The sequence below is a fragment of the Staurois parvus genome, unplaced genomic scaffold (genome assembly GCF_062004578.1).
Source record: "Staurois parvus isolate SC_StPar_1 unplaced genomic scaffold, SC_StPar_1.0 ptg000096l, whole genome shotgun sequence".
Classification (NCBI taxonomy): domain Eukaryota; kingdom Metazoa; phylum Chordata; class Amphibia; order Anura; family Ranidae; genus Staurois; species Staurois parvus.
Genome location: NW_028317892.1, coordinates 10,346,500 through 10,363,941, shown reverse-complemented (window position 1 = coordinate 10,363,941; position 17,442 = coordinate 10,346,500). Strand labels below are relative to the sequence as shown.

At 40.6% G+C, this 17,442-nt stretch overlaps 1 long non-coding RNA gene across 1 annotated transcript; it reads right to left on the bottom strand.

The window, feature by feature from the left end:
• Nucleotides 1-854: 854 nt before the first annotated feature.
• Nucleotides 855-15,372, bottom strand: LOC149467989 (uncharacterized). Its single transcript, XR_016311809.1, has 3 exons — nt 15,297-15,372; nt 1,991-2,056; nt 855-1,883 (listed from the first exon to the last, which is right to left on the bottom strand). It is a non-coding gene; the product is annotated as an uncharacterized LOC149467989 (long non-coding RNA).
• Between the last annotated feature and the right edge of the window lie 2,070 nt (nt 15,373-17,442).

The window sequence follows — 17,442 nt, the reverse complement described above, 5'->3', positions numbered from 1 at the left end:
AATAGCATTTGCAATGTCATCTTTCCTAGTACAGTATGCTTCCACTGCTACAATATACAACAAAGCATTACCAAGCTAGTTGGAAAACAACAGTATAACCTATTCTGCCACTAAATTTAATGTGCAAAATTATAGAAACTATCCACATGTTTTAAATAGAGACCATTTTGAAAGAGACTGGTACACATTTGCTTTACTGTAATAATTACTTGTAGCAGATTGATGGCATTATTTTTTTTTGCGTAAGAGTGGCTGCCAGGGAACTTCCATGTGTCTCTAGGATGACATTTCTCTATGAGGAACATTATAAACAGATGAAATGAACATTTCAGTTTTTCACACATATTAGTTCCTCACTGGGTACAGCATCTAACTTTCCTGTTTATTTCTCTGCTGTAAGGCTCATTCCTAGATACAAACCACTCCAGCACAGGAAGTGTCTAGCTTACAGATATGTTTTACACAGAACAGCTTCATGTTTAAGCATTACGTGGTAAAATATGCATGTTTTATTAATATCTCTTGGGTATCCTAAATATATTCATGTTAGGGGTTTTATCCACTGCCAGCTGTATTCCTCCATTCTGTTTTTCACAAGGTGACAGCCCTTGGTTGCTTTGCCTAGACTCTTGTGCAACTAAGACCTCTAGTGCAACAACATTAACACTGCCTTCCATTGTGTGATCATAAAAAATTAAATAAATATGTAGTACTACCCCCTTGAGGGCCGCTGAGTAAATATTGGGTTCCCTGTCTATCCCGAGTTCAGTTTGGTAGCCCAACCCCTGCTGACACCACCTTAGACCTGTGGCCAGAAGAACCCCCTGGCTGCAATAAAATAGCCTTACACACAGTTTAGAGTGAATGGATATTTTGGTTATATTGAGGTCAAAATCAAAGCACATGAGAACAACAAGAATATGTGCATGAAATACCAGCTAATACTCAAATCAATTCTAGTTGTCCTACAATTCAGAATTTAAATGGTAGCCGTAATCCTGAGATGTTTCTTCCCCAGTGAGTAAAAAAAAATACCAAACAGAGGGGCTAACTCACTTTAGGCTCTCAGTGGCTTGTAGCTGGGTTTAATTCTAAAGAAAGAAGAGCTCTTCAATTAAATAGGCCAATGTCCCTTTAACTGCATGTCTGATCTTCTGCGCACTCAATGGGGCCCTAGTTGGTGCACATAAGGATCCAAAACTTCCTTGAGGCAAAGGTAGAAGTTCCTTAATAGAGGACAACACAAAAGAAGGGTGCTGCACCTTTAAGTGATATTGGATTTGAATGGTACCCCTTTAACAAAGACATACAGGGTGAGATAAAACATTAGGAAGTGATTAAAAAATGGAAAACTGTCGAAATGAAGGTGTTCCTTGATGATTGGGGCAGACTGTAATGGAAGCAATAATACAACTTGACCTGTAGGGTACATATAGCAGCAAGCTCTGGTGATTTGATGTGTTGAAAGTGTACCGATTAGTAGGTCGCAAGGCAGGATAGGCCTTAGCAGATGTAACTTGTGAAACAAAGGATGTTAAACTGAGAAGAAAGTAACTGAACTTAGCAATGTCATTTGCAACTTAGATGATTTGGGTATGGAGCTCTCTCACCCGATCCCTGGCCTCAGGCAGGTAGCAGATAGTCTCTCTGTAGATGGGGGGCCCCTGCGCTCTCTTGATTCCTCCATCCCAGATCCCTCCAGATGACAGCATTCTAGTCTGTCTATCTACTCACAGGATTGTCAGTCTGGCTTGTCAGCGGTCAGCAATTCCTCCTCACTCCTTCACTCTCTGGGGACATCTTGCACAGCTTTCCCCTCACACCTGCTCTCCAGCTCTCACCGTCCACTTCCTGTCCTCTGGTTCCCAGGCTTTTGAGTTGATCTGCAGGAAAGAGAAGGAGGTGCCGATTAAGTGCAGCAGATTAGTAAACCATTTAATGACACAGGATTAAAAAAGCCTCACAAGAGTAAATATAAAACACGGCTCACCTGTGAATCCATGGGTGGCTCCTTTCCGTCCTGCAGGAAAAACACCAGCCGCGATCCAAGGGGGTCCTGGAGGTGGAAATGGGCACAGGACTGCTTTTTTATCCTGTATCATTAAATCGCTTACTAATCTATTGCACTTGGTCCCTCCTTATTCTCTTTTCTACTTTTATTTAGAGTTGGCAACACTGTATAGGAAAGCAGCCACTACCTTCAGCATTCCAAGGACTCTAGTCATCTTATATGGAACCTTTGGATCATGGCTCTTTAGTGCCCCTACGGCACTATACTGATTATGATTGACTTATTTTTATTCTGGATAACAAAGCTCTGTGCGCCAGTATTATATTGTCTTTGTTTCTGAATTTATCTCCCCCCCCCAACATTATCTAGCTCTTCTCCGAAATGCAGTTTATTAGCTTATTATTAAACAAGCAAGTCCAGCTATCAGCCTATTAGTCCAACAAAGCTTTTATTCAAGAGTCTGTATAACTGAGCTGCAGAGCACTGCCGTCTTGTGTCCATTTAACATCCTGCAGCCAATATTTCTGCAGGGTTTTACAAATAGATAAATAAATCCACAAAATGCTAAAACGTTTGTGGTGTCCTTAGCAACAAAACAGTCAGTCTAATTTGAAGTGCAATTTTAGAATGAACATGATTGGTTGCATGGGAATACAGGTATATTCATTTCCTCATGAGATCTGATATATTGTAGTAGAAGAAAGCAAAAGTAATTAGGTTGTTTATTTGAAAACATATTTACTTCTTTTCCACATTGCTAGTTATGTGGAAACCTCTACTTGGAAATTTTGATAAATCTCAAAAAGCCGCTGAAAATCACTCCAAAAACTGGTGACTTGGCCTGTAGTATGACATTTTGTTAAACTGAGCTGTCAACAATGATTTAGTATTTATAAGAGATATTAATCATCTCAGTGATGCTTTTTATGTAATATTGTGAAAATTTACAGTATGATAAAATAAATGATCTATGACAGATACCAGTGGGATCTGCACTCTTGCAAACATTGCTCACACTAAAATCTGCAGACCAGCACACACATAAGTTACCTACCAGTATCTATGTTACCAGTCAGGTCTGCACTCCACTGTACATAAATCATTTTACAGCATTTATGTCACCAGTGCGATCTTTACCCCAGATTGTTTCCAACATTCCATCAATGTTAAAGTGGTTGCAAAGGCTGAATGCATGAAGGTAAAAAACCTTCTGTGTGTAGCAGCTCCCCCAGCCCCCTCAATACTTACCTGAGCCTCATCATGATCCAGTGATATGAATGACAGCATCAGCTGCCCTGTGTCTCTGCCACCTTATTGGCTGAGACAGCAAGCAAAAGCCATTGGCTCCCGCTGCTGTCAATCACAGCCAGCCTGCCAATGAGGAGAGAGAGAAGGTGGGGCCAAGCCACAGATCCACGTGTGAATGGACACACGGAGCAGCGGGTGCCCAGATAGCATGCCGCTTGCTGTGGGGGCACCCGACAGAAAGGAGGAGCAAGGAGAGCCTGTGGAGGACCCAAGAATAGGAGGATCCAGGCTGCTCTTTGCAAACTACTGTACACAGTAGGTAAGTATAGACATGTTTGTTATTAAAAAAAAAAGAACCTTTAAAATCACTTTAATGTTCAGTATTTATGTCTCCCGTAAGATCTGCTCCTTAGTACATACAGCTCACGCCCCGGTATCCATGCCACAAGTGAGATTTTCACATTACACACAACTCATTCCCTACAGTCCAGCAAACTCAACTTATTTTTAACTATCCCTGTTACCAATGAGATCTGTACTTTAGTACATACACCTCACTTTTCAGCACTTCAAAAATTCATGTCACCAGCTAAATCTGCACCCGATACACACGCCTCAGTAATGTACATACATTAACCCCTCGACAACCAGTCTAAAGTATAAGTAAGTATATATCTATTTGGCTTATTTTTAGGACAGCAATGCTGTACTTTACAATACTTTGGCTGAGTACTTTTTGGTTAGTTTAGGCCACCTTCAATATAAGCTGTCGTCCTATCATAATACACATATGTATATATACTGTACATATACTCTATAATATACTATCTATCTATCTATTTTATATACAGTAAATACACAGTATATATACACTGCTCAAAAAAAATTAAAGGAACACTTTGAAAACACATCAGATCTCAATGGGGAAAAATATCATGCTGGATATCCCTACTGATATGGACTGGGTAATGTGTTAGGAATGTAAGGATGCCCCATCGTTGAAAATTATCAACCTACAGAGAACTGAATTCAAAGACACCCCGAATCTCAAAGTGAAAAAATGATGCAGCAGGCTAGTCCATTTTGCTGAAATTTCAGTGCAGCAACTCAAAATGGTACTCAGTAGTTTGTATGGCCCTCACGGGCTTGTATGCATGCTTGACAATGTCAGGGCATGCTCCTAATGAGACGACGAATGGTGTCCTGGGGTATTTCCTCCCAAATCTGGAAGAGGGTATCTCTGAGCTCCTAGACAGTCTGAGGTGCAACCTGACAGCATTTGATGGACCAAAGCATGATATCCCAGAGGTGTTCTATTGGATTTAGGTAAGACAAGCGTGGGGGCCATTCAATGGTATCAATTCCTTCATCCTCCAGGAACTGCCTGCATACTCTCGCCACATGAGTCCAGACATTGTCGTGCACCAGGAAGATCCCAGGACCCACTGCACCAGCATAGGGTCTGAAAATGGGTCCAAGGATTTCATCCCGATACCTAATGGCAGTCAGGGTGCCATTGTGTAGCCTGTAGAGGTCTGTGCGTCCCTCCATGGATATGCCTCTCCAAACCATCACTGACCTACCACCAAAACGGTCATGCTGAACAATATTACAGGCAGCATAACGTTCTCCGTGGCTTCTCCAGACCCTTTCACATCTGTCACATGTGCTCAGGGTGAACCTGCTCTCATCTGTGAAAAGCACAGGGTACCAGTGGCGGACCTGCCAATTCTACTGTTCAATGTCAAATGCCAATCGAGCTCCATGGTGTCGGGCAGAGAGCACAGAGCACCTTAGAGAACGTTGGGGCCTCAGGCAACCCTCATGAAGTCTGTTTCTAATTGTTTGGTCAGAGACATTCACACCAGTGGCAGAGGTCACTTGGTAGGGGTCTGGCAGTGCTCATCCTGTTCCTCTTTGCACAAAGGAGCAGATACCGGTCCTGATGATGGGTTAAGGACCTTCTACAGCCCTATCCAGCTCTTCTAGAGTAACTGCCTGTCTCCTGGAATCTCCTCCAGTTACTGATGAGTATATATACCTGAACACAAAATATACTAACAAGTGTGCTTTGGTGTGTATGCTCCAGCTAAACCATGGCATGCCTAAAACACAAATTTAAAGGATAAGTTCACCTTTTGGTCAAAAATAATAAATGCACATTTTTCTATAGCTGAAAAAATTGTGCATTTATTATTTTTGTCCAAAGGAGCCTGAAAAGCATTGCACCAGCAATCAGTAGATCGCTGATGCCATGCAGGTCTCCTGTAGACCTGTCAGAATATCTACTAGCCATACGGGATGTACGAGCAAGCAGACATACTGACAGGAAGCTGCAATGAACTACCACAGCTCTATACAGCTCTGTGGTAGTTCATTGAAAACTACAAGCCCACAGCTGCTAAGGCTTTTGGGACTTGTAGGCACTCATTCATAGAACACTGTGAATAAGTGATGTGGCCATGTTCAATTCTGACAGATTCTCCCTGTATTATCTGAGGGAAGGCGGGGTGGGCAGTGGGCGTGGGAGGAACATGTAACATGTTCCCACAGGTGAACTTATCCTTTAACCGCTCTTAACATATTTATATGAACATACCATGTAGTAAGAAAAAACACATTATCAGTGCAAGACCATTCGACTGCTCCAGGCCGGGTGGCGTATCTGTATTTAGCCACAAATTTAGCCATTGGGATATATAAGTTATATATCACAACAGCTAAATCTGTGTCTGTAGAGCATGTTCAAACCTTAATAGCATAAATAATAACATGTTATTTGATTTTTTTACTCCAGGAGTATAGAATGAGTTTGGAAATTCTAGGGAAATGCTTTAATAATGCACTACAATTTAACTAAATCCATTAGATGTTAGTAGACTAAAATGATTTTAGTCAACTAAAATGTACTAACTTCAATTTAGTTTTAGTCATAGTCTTTTGACTAAAATGTAATTTTAGTTTTAGTCGTATTTTAGTAGTCTGAATTGTTTTCATTTTAGTTGTTTTTAGTTGACTAAAATAGTGTTATTTCATCAGCGAAAATATTTTCGGCGACTAAATTAACACTGGTGCCAGATTGCCTGCCACACCGCCATGGTTTGTAGATGCTATAATTTTCACCCAACTAATTGATATACACTTATTAGGATTTTTTTTACCAAAGACATGTAGCAGAATACATTTTGGCCTATATTTATGAAGAAATTAGATTTTTTTTATTTTATTGGATATGTTTTATGACAGAAAGTAGAAAATATCTTTTTTTGAATTTTTCAGTATTTTTTAATTTATATTGCAAAAAATGAAAAAAAAAATGTGATCAAATACCAACAAAAGAAGGCTCTATTTGTGTGAAAAAAATATAAAAATGTAATTTGGGTACAGTGTTGCATGATCAGGCAATTGCCAAATAAAGTAGCACAGTGATGAATAGCAAAAAAAATGGTCTGGTCACGAAGGGGGTAAAACTTACCGGAACGCAAGTGGTTAAAGAAGACTGTACAAAGCCTTTGTAAAAAGCCCCATAATTGGTTACCAAAGGATTTGTAGCACCCTCCTAGTTTAGCTAGGGGGAGTTAGACTCCAATGCTTAGACAGGGGAGTAGCAGCCCAGGTGTTATAGCCAGAAAGGTGTCAAATCGTGGTCAGGGCTGAGAGGCTCTGAAGACCAGCCCCTCTGGAATTCACCCCTGTTCTAGGGCTTTTGGAGGAAGGCTCTAGAGGCAATGGCTGGCTGCACTCTTAAGGGGACCTAGCCAATCCCCAGCAAGAGGTTGGCAAGGGGCTGGACATCCTTAAAAGTGTTGGAGCCTGTTCAGTGGGAGAGGAGTTGGAGAGTTGGATAGAAAGTTCAGGTGGAAGATGTGAGGCTAAGAGCAGGAAGCTACGAAGGGGCCCAGAGGGATAGGAGCCTGGAACTGAAGAGGAGAAAAATTCAGAGCTCACCATCCCCCTGAGAGAGGACCACCTGCATGGCAGTGAAGGAGAAGACCTGGTAGCAGCCACACTCCCACAAGTGGTACAGGAGAGGATCTGAGTGAGTACACCTAAACCCCCTGGATGGAGTGGGGAAAGAGCACCCTGGTGAAAACCAATATTAGCCACCTACCAGTGACCATCTAGTTCTTAAAGCGGCAGGAACCGGATCCCTTGTTCGGGGACACCCCCAGATTGCTGGATGAAGAGGAAAAGTTCATCTAGCATCTAGGGTCTAGGGACACTGACTAGCTTTCCAACAGAGACTGTGCTGCAGAGAAGACTTATAAATAGTTCCAGGAAGTTGTCCTCAGTTGATCAGTATCATTGGACATCCTGTAGACCTCTAACCCTATCCCAGTTTAAATCCTTCAATAAAAAAAACAAAACCAGAGCTCGAGGACTGATTTCTGACTCTGGATGCAAGCTGTTGTGGAAATGCGTGAAGCCTGGCTGTGCAGGACTATAGGGGGACCCAAATCTTTTAGCGACTCCTAAGGGGGTAGTGCTACAGATTTAAAAAATCTTTGCTTCAAATCACAAAGCATAATTCACAGATAAGGATCTATATTTTCAGCCACGTGACTAAAATATGTGAGCCTCTATCTGCTTAGAGCTAATTCAAAATCTCCAACATACTGTATTTACTCAGTGTTTATATAATCTCATCTAATCTGTATGAATGCAATTGATTTGTTCTTATATTTTTATATGTAAGATATACCTATCTGAAGTTAGAGAATTGTGCACTCGTCTGTAGACTTTGTACCATCAATCTATTTAGTCTTAGTTGTTAAAACATATTTCCATGTATTTATTTATGTGTAAATAATCTGTGCTCCCCCAGGATTTGGTACTGTTCTGCAGCCATCCCTTCACTGGAGTAACTTCACTATAGCAACCAAGAGGCCAGTTAGAGAATGCTGCTGATCAAATTTTGGTAATTGATTAACTTCACCTTCACGCTTATTCTATAAATAGTACAAATGACAACAGTATGTGTTGAGGGCAGTAACCCATGTCAATCAATCAGATTCCAGCACTCTAATTTAAGTTTACAGGTAATCTCTGGTCGCTATGGGTTAAATGTGTTTTGTACCTCTTTATTGATATGTGCTATCTTATTGCGTTTCTCCATCTTTTCTTGAGTGAGAAGCAGCAGTCCAGGAAAGATCAAATCGCAATGTACCATTTCAAGCTACCTGTTCATGTAACGGGAATACGTTTGCTAGTTATTTATAATCAAATGTCATGGAAAACAGTAGTGTTTTCCATAGGAAGAAATTAGATTCCAACTGCCTTTTAATTCTGCAGATTATAAAATGAAAGCAGACATCTAATGGGTTGCTATATACACCTTTTGAATTTTTTTTTTATATACGTCTTTTTCCAACACATACCCATAGATATTAGGACATCTACACTGTACATCTGTACACTGAGATTTTTTTCGCTAATCATCTTTTCTGACTGTTTTTCACTAGTTTTTATTTGGCTAGGGTCAGTGTCACTACTGGTAGCATGATACCTAGACCCTACAGAGGTTGCACAGGCAGTCCAACTCCTCCAGGATGGCACATCAATACTGCCATTGCCAGAATGTTTGCTGTGTCTCCCAGCACAGTCTTGAGAGCATTGAGGAGATTCCAGGAGACAGGCAGTTACTCTAGGAGAGCTGGACAGGACCATAGAAGGTTCTTAACCCATCAACAGGACCAGTATCTGCTCCTTGTGCAGGGAGGAACAGGATGAGCACTGCAAGAGCCCTACAAAATGACCTCCAGCAGGCTACTGGTGTAAATGTCTCTGACCAAACAATCAGAAACAGACTTCATGAGGGTCGCCTGAAAACCCGACGTCCCCTAGTGCACCCCGTGCTCACTGCCCAGCACCATAGAACTCGATTGGAATTTGACAATGAACACCAGAATTGGCAGGTCCGCCACTGGCGCCCTGTGCTTTTCACAGATGAGAGAAGGTTCACCCTGAACACATGTGACAGATGTGAAAGGGTCTGGAGAAGCCGTGGAGAACATTATGCTGCCTGTAACATCATTCAGAATGACCGTTTTGGTGGTGAGTCAGTGATGGTCTGGAGAGGCATATCCATGGAGGGACTCACTGACCTCTACAGACTAGACAATGGCACTCTGACTGCCATTAGGTATCGGGATGAAATCCTTGGACCCATTGTCAGACCCTATGCTGGTGCAGTGGGTCCTGAGTTCCTCCTGGTGCACAACAATGCCCGGTCTCATGTGGCGAGAGTATGCAGGCAGTCCCTGGAGGATGAAGGAATTGATACCACTGAATAGCCCCCACATTTTCCTGACCTAAATCCAACAGAACGCCTCTGGGATATCATGTTTCAGTCCATCTGACGCTGCCAGGTTGCACTTCAGACTGTCCAGGAGCTCAGTGATGCCGTGGTCCAGATCTGGGAGGAAATACCCCAGGACACCATCCGTCGTCTCATTAGGAGCATGCCCCAACTTTGACAGGCATGCATACAAGCCCGTGAGGGCCATACAAACTACTGAGTACCATTTTGAGTTTCTGCAATGAAATTTCAGCAAAATGGACTAGCCTGCTGCATCATTTTTTTCACTTCAATTTTCAGGTTGCCTTTGAACTCATTCCTCTGTAGGTTGATAATTTTCATTTCCATGAAACGATGGGGCATCAGTATGTTTCTAACACACCACCAATTCCATATCAGAATAAATATCCAACATGATATTTTTCCCCATTGAGATCTGATGTGTTTTGAAAGTTTCCTTTAATTTTTTTGAGCAGTGTGTGTGTTTATATGTGTGTATACACACACACACATATATATATATATATATATATATATATATACTGTGACAGTGCAAGGCCCTGGCACTGTGAAAATAGATGTAGGAATGCAACAGGGTTCACACTCTTGCAGAGTTCTTGGGTCCAGAGTGTTTAATATGTGCAGAGTAAACTGAGTTTACTGCTTTCTCCAGGTTTTGTAATCCCGGGTCGGGGTCTGGAGCTTGAAGGCTTCAAAGTGTCTTGGGTGGGACAAAGCCTTCAATCCTGTGTCTCAGGCTTACAGGAGACCTACAAGTTGTGTGAATGTACAGGTGTGTACATTTGTTTAAATCCTCCGGGCCCAATTTTGATAAATCAGAGCGACTGGCGCTCCAATGGTTATAAAAACGCACTATAGTCATCTGAGAAGCGAATAAAGGAGATACAGTGGTAGCCTTGAGTCCTAAAGATTATAAAGAAGAAGCTAGAAGCTCTCCATCAGTTGAATGACATCTTTTGTATAAGACCTAAATCAGAATGACTTTAACCTTTAATGAAAGTAGTCCTGAGGCTATTTATGTTTTGGACATCACATTGACAGGCAACTGTGTCACTGGGTTAGTTGATACCCTGTCGTTCCTGGGTGCTGGTTATTTCACTTCTCTTAGCAACCAGCTGTCATCCCACACACACTATCCAATTGGTACCCATGGGCAAGTTCACCAGAGCTAAGAGAAATTTCCTGTTTTTGGAGAGCTTTGCTCAGGAGTGTGATTTAATCTTGGATAGACTTAGAGAAAGGAGCTACAAGGATTGGTGGAACACAAATTGTATTTGAAAGAAAAAGATCTGACATAGTTAGCAAGAATCCAAGGTTGAAACCCCAATGCAGACAGGAGCAGAAGCTTCAAGTCACTTTTGTCACTACATTTCCCACAGAATATAAATAAGTGATTGATATTGTTAAAAAAAAACAACATCTACCTGTTCTTTATTCAGATAAATACTTATTTACAATTTAGAAAAACGAGTGTAGATTTTTCTATCAAGTGCCTACACTTGGTAGCTTGTTGTCTCCCAGCATGTTTAGTTCCCATTCCAGTGGAAACACTTGGCTTCCTACTGTTGGCTCCAACCGTTGTGGTTTGAATACATGCCAGTATTGTGACAGGCATACCAAGTGTAAGAGCATTCGTTCTTTGGCTACAGATGCTGAGTACCCTATAAAACAGTACATCAATTGTAGATTCAAAAATGTGGTTTATGTCATTGAGGGCAGCCCGTGTGCTCTTCAGTATGTAGGCTGCATGACTAGACCCCTCAGAACGAGAATAGGGAAACGTTTTAACGATGCTATTAATCTCAATTCTATAAACTTTTCTAAAGTTTTAAAACATTTTAGAGAACATAATGCAAGCAATATGAGCTATTTCTTGGTCTGCAGGGTAGAGCGCATCTTGAAACCTCATAGCGGTGGCGATACATATCGGAAACTGCTTGAAAAAGAAGTATGGTGGATTTTTACCTTGGGCATAAGAACTCCATCTAGCTTCAACCACATATTTGACATGGACCTGTTTCTGAGATAATAATTTTAGTTTGACACCCTATTATGGTTATATTTTTGTCGGATTCTAGTCCCATTTATGTACACAACTTTTCCGCTTTTATAATTCAAATGCAAATTCCTTTAAAGTGGAACTTTGCACATAACAACTGGATAAAAATAATGTTCTTTAGCAAGGAACATACATTCCACATTGATATTTATAATATGCTGTAAATTGCCTCAAGCATTGTTCCTGTTTCTTCTTGCTGGAGGCTGCCATTTTGCTGAAACCTAGAGCCCCCGAGCAGCAGTAAATCTTAAGGCTGTCAGCAGATCAACCTCTACATTTTCGACATAGTGCTGAAAAAATAGAGAGCAACTGAGCATATGCACAGCAGGGTGTGACAATTAATTATTGAATTTGAAACAGAATAGGTACTTATTTTTAATGTTTTACATACAGTGGGGATCGAAAGTTTGGGCACCCCAGCTAAAAATTTGTATTAATGTGCATAAAGAAGCCGAGGAAAGATGGAAAAATCTCCAAAAGGCATCAAATTACAGATTAGACATTCTTATAATATGTCAACAAAAGTTAGATTTTATTTCCATCATTTACACTTTCAAAATAACCGAAAACAAAAAAAAGGCGTCTGCAAAAGTTTGGGCACCCTGCAGAGTTAATACCTTGTACTGCCCCCTTTGGCAAGTATCACAGCTTGTAAATGCTTTTTGTAGCCAGCCAAGAGTCTTTCAATTCTTGTTTGAGGTATCTTTGCCCATTCTTCCTTACAAAAGTCTTCCAGTTCTTTGAGATTTCTGGGCTGTCTGTCACGCACTGCTCTTTTAAGGTCTATCCATAGATTTTCAATTATGTTGAGGTCAGGAGATTGTGAAGACCATGGCAAAACCTTCAGTTTACGCCTCGTGATGTAATCGCCCGTGGACTTCGAGGTGTGTTTAGGATCATTATCCATTTGTAGAAGCCATCCTCTCTTTAACTTCAGCTTTTTCACAGATGGCACCAAGTTACCATCCAAAATTTGCTGAAATTTTATTGAATCCATTTTTCCTTCTACTCGTGAGATGTTCCCTGTGCCACTGGCTGCAACACAACCCCAAAGCATGATTGATCCAACCCCATGCTTAACAGTTGGATAGAGGTTCTTTTCATTAAATTCTGTGCCCCTTCTTCTCCAAACGTACTTTTGCTCGTTCCGGCCAAAAAGTTCAATTTTAACCTCATGGGTCCACAGAACTTGTTTCCAAAATGCATCAGGCTTGTCTATATATTCATTTGCAAAGTTCAAACGATGATTTTTGTGGTGAGGATGTAGAAGAGGTTTTCTTCTGATGACTCTTCCATGAAGACCATATTTGTACAAGTATCTCTTTATAGTGGAATAGTGTACCACAACTCGTGTCTGCCAGATCTTTCTGGAGGGATCGTACAGTCAAACGTGGGTTTTGAATTGTTTTTCTCACAATCCTGCGAGCTGTTCTGTCTGATATTTTTCTTGGTCTTCCAGATCTTGCTTTAACTTCCACTGTTCCTGATGACTGCCATTTCTTAATTACATTCCGAACAGAGGATATTGACATCTGAAAACGCTTTGCTATCTTCTTATAGCCTTCTCCAGCTTTGTGAGTGTCAACTATTTTCAGTTTCAGTTTTCTAGACAACTGCTTAGAACAGTGGTGGGCAACCTTTTTTTTCAACTGAGCCAAATCTCGCAAAAACCACGATTGAAATTTATTTTGAGAGCCACATTTTTAAAACTGAAAATACATAGGATGGTACACTGTTTTTAGTTTCAATAAGTTTTTATAGTAATTCATCCCCCATAGTAATTCATCCCCCATATAGTAATTCATCCCCCATATAGTAATTCATTCCCCATAGTAATTCATCCCCCATATAGTAATTCATCCCCCATAGTAATTCATCCCCCATATAGTAATTCATCCCCCATAGTAATTCATCCCCCATATAGTAATTAATCCCCCATATAGTAATTCATCCCCCATAGTAATTCATCCCCCATATAGTAATTCATCCCCCATAGTAATTCATCCCCCACAGTAATTCATCCCCCCTATAGTAATTCATCCCCCATAGTAATTCATCCCCCATATAATAATTCATCCCCCATAGTAATTCATCCCCCCTATAGTAATTCATCCCCCATATAGTAATTCATCCCCCCTATAGTAATTCATCCCCCATAGTAATTCATCCCCCATATAGTAATTCATCCCCCATATAGTAATTTATCCCCCATAGTAATTCATCCCCCATAGTAATTCATCCCTCATATAGTAGTAGTAAGTAAGTAGCAAGTAGTAAGCCAAGTCCCCCCTGTGTCAATTCACTTACCTTTGCTCCGCGCGTTCCTCTCGCCGTGTTCCCGCGCCGTTCCGGTCTTCAGGGCGGACTGTGAGAGGAGCCTAGCTCCTCTCACGTTCGTCACGCTGCCCCGCCTACACACATCCTGACAGCCAATCACTGGCTATCAGGATGTGAGTGGCAGCGAGACTGGCCAATCATTGCATTTGACCGCGCTGCCCTGGCTGTTTTTTTTTTGGATCACGCTGCAGAGTCCCTGCCACCCGAGAGGAGGGAGGGGAGCGGGCGCCCGGCACACAAGAGCCGCATTAAAGCGTGTAAAGAGCCGCATGTGGCTCACGAGCCGCGGCTTGCCGACCACTGGCTTAGAAGAACCCATGGTGCTGATTGTTGGGGCAAGGTCTGATGAGTCTGGGCATTTAAAACCTTTGAGATTGACATCACCTGGTCTTCCCAGACGATGATTGAGAACAATCCATGACACTGGCAGGTCTCAGCTTGGCAAAGGGGGCAGTGCATGCTATAAATTCTGCAGGGTGCCCAAACTTTTGCAGACGCCATTTTTTTGTTTTCTGTTATTTTGAAAGTGTAAATGATGGAAATAAAATCTAACTTTTGTTGACATATTATAAGAATGTCTAATCTGTAATTTGATACCTTTTGGAGATTTTTCCATCTTTCCTTGGCTTCTTTATGCACATTAATACAAATTTTTAGCTGGGGTGCTCAAACTTTCGATCCCCACTGTAGCTATACTGTACCTGCAAAAGGGGCCATCCTGAAGTGATCTAGCAGGAATTACTTTTCTGACCAAAGTTCCACTTTATTGATTGTAATTGCCTTCATAAAATATAGCATTTATTGATGTATATCATGGTTTTTTACTTTTATTGTAAATTCCATTTTTATTGATGATGGTTCACATTATATAGATATTGTAAGCCCCTTGAGGGTTAGGGACTGATGTGAATGTACAATATATATGTAAAGCGCTGCGTAAATTGACGGTGCTATACAAGTACCTGAAATAAATAAATAATATAAATATATGTGGATTCTCAGCATTCTTTTGATCCAAGTCCATAAGATTTTTTTTACATTCCCTTTAATTGATTTTAATTGTGATGCACCTGTCTGTTCTATTTGTTTTGGAGGAGGGCAATATATAGTAAACTGCATGTTTAGTTGGATTATGCTATGATTAAGGCCTGATGGCTGAAACACATTAGTGCATCTGTACTGTATTTGACCATGTAGCTAATAAAGTCCATCCACACAAAAAATTGTAACCGTCCCAACCTATAACCAGCCTTAGCAGTAAGGTGCACATGGAAGGGCAATGCATATTACAAACAAACAAAGGATTTCTCAGGAACACTTACCAGCCAGCCTGCAAATTCTTACCACTTCCTTCTTGAGAGTAGTTGTAGTAAGCCTTATGGTATCCTCTCTCAACCTGTTAAGTGAGAAGGTCTGTATTTATTATTAGCACATAAGCCAGCGGTCGCCAACCTTTCGGACCTCACAGACCACTAAATTCATAATTTTAAATCCCGTGGACCACTAATATGAATTTTTTAAAAAGATGAATTCAATTTGTAAAATCATGATCAGAGAACTTCCATTTTATTAATAAGAAATGCACCTATGTAATATAACAAAATTACAAATGCTTATTTAAGTATAACAAAATCTTAAATGCTTATTTAATCATAACATAATCTTTAAAGTGTTAATTGTTTAATTGTAACAAAATTATTAAAGTTAGTTTAATTATTACAAAATAATTGAAGCTTATTTAAGTATTACACATTTTAGTGCGATATTTGTTTCTGCTTGTTTTTTTTAAATTATATTTTTATTGAGTATTTTTCCTTTTTTTCCCATTCCAATATTTAAATTCATACACTTTCATCATTATCACATAAGAAATACAAACCATTCCCCTATATTCCCCCATCCTCCCTACCTCCCCCCAAATCCCACCGGTCCATGTAATTCTGTCCTTCCCATTCCTTCCTATACATCACTATATCTCTTTACTTTAATCCTCTCCCTATAATTTTCTAAGTCTTCAGTTCAATTCTCCTACATCAATCCAACTGAGGCTACCACCACGTCCAGATATTTTTTAGATGTCTTAAACTCATACCAACTAACCCATTTCTTTCTAAACTTTGCCATTTTATCTTCATCTATGTGGTATAGCTCTTCCATCTTACTTATATAGTCAACTCTATCAATCCAGTCCCTCAATGTTGGGGGATCCTGTACCTGCCAGAATTTGGGCATAAGTCCCTTGGCCGCACTAATTAAATGACATAGTATAATGTTTTTGTATTGTCTCACTGGTATTTCGGATCCAGACATCCCCATGGCTCTTTCTGCATAGTGATCCCCATAATATCCTGTATAACTTGTAAACATCTGTATTTAGGGACAACCCCACCATATATGTGCTATAGTCCACATCCCCTCCAACACAACCGTGATACCTCTCCTTGCAATCTATGTACCACATTCAGTGTACAATACCATCTGGTTAAACATTTATAGTTAATTTCAACCGTGCTCATGCTCATTGCCCCATGTATCAATTTGTACACTTTGGCCTTCTGCTGTTCACTTATTTTCATTCCCAGCTTCCTTTCCCATTTCCCTAAGAACAGCGGACAGCCAGCTCCCATCAAGTCGATAAGAATCTTATATATCTTAGAAGTAATATGCTTTGGTGCTCTATCAGAGCTCAGCATTTTCTCAAATGGGAGCATCCTCAGAGGCTGGGGAAGCTTTAAAACAAAATGCCTTAATTGATAATACTTCATTACATCTAATACAACAAATAAGTCTTTTTTCCTTTTTAAATCCTGAAAAGTGTACAACTCGCCCTAATTTACTATGTCCCTTAACCGTGCATCTTCATTTTTAAACCACTTCCCTGAAATATTACCATTCCCTGGTGGGAAAAACTCCTTCCCCACCAACAGGATCAATATAGAATTATATTTCCACCCCAAATACTTGTGTATTGCATCCCACACTCTCAAAACCTCCCGTGTCAACGTGCGATTCGTTTCATCCATAGTGCGAAACTTTCGTGATATCAAAATAATCTTCTCAAGACGTGCATTACGTAAAATACCTTCCATTTTAACCCAACTTTTCTCTAGTGAATTATAAGTCCTATCCACTATTCGTGACAACATCACCGCAATATAATATGTAGAGATGAGCGAATCGAACTTGGCGAAGTGGAATTCGTTTCGAATATTAGAAAAAATTCGAATCCGAAAATTAGCAGACTTCGGATGCGCGAATCGAAATTTTTCCAAAAATGGCGGCGACATGTGTGGCGACGGAGCGGGGATCTCTGGGAAGGCGCGCTGACCCATAATGCATTCATTCATGGCATGTGATCGCATTAGCCAATCAGCAGCCAGCCAGCCAGCACTGTCTAATGGTGGAGCTATAAATTGCGGCCATCTTACAATTCTCCATTTGCCTCCGGTCATTCAAGAGAGACAGACC